Source organism: Cyprinodon variegatus, unplaced genomic scaffold (genome assembly GCF_000732505.1).
Source record: "Cyprinodon variegatus isolate N-32 unplaced genomic scaffold, C_variegatus-1.0 Scaffold1436, whole genome shotgun sequence".
In the NCBI taxonomy this organism is placed as follows: domain Eukaryota; kingdom Metazoa; phylum Chordata; class Actinopteri; order Cyprinodontiformes; family Cyprinodontidae; genus Cyprinodon; species Cyprinodon variegatus.
Genome location: NW_015151889.1, coordinates 115121 through 115323, shown reverse-complemented (window position 1 = coordinate 115323; position 203 = coordinate 115121).

Below are 203 nucleotides of genomic sequence, written 5' to 3'. Positions count from 1 at the left end.
TGTTTAGATTCAAGGTTTATTATTGGGTTCTAATTGTAAATTTGGATTATCGTTGGTGTTTTTGCCCTTGTTTAAAGGAAAAGTCCGCTCATATTTAGAATTCAAACTTCTGAAAGTACTTTAATTATGAAATTATTATTTAATAATTAAGTGTTTTTAATTCAGAGTAATTTTCATGTGAATGTGCTTTACTGGAGGCATCC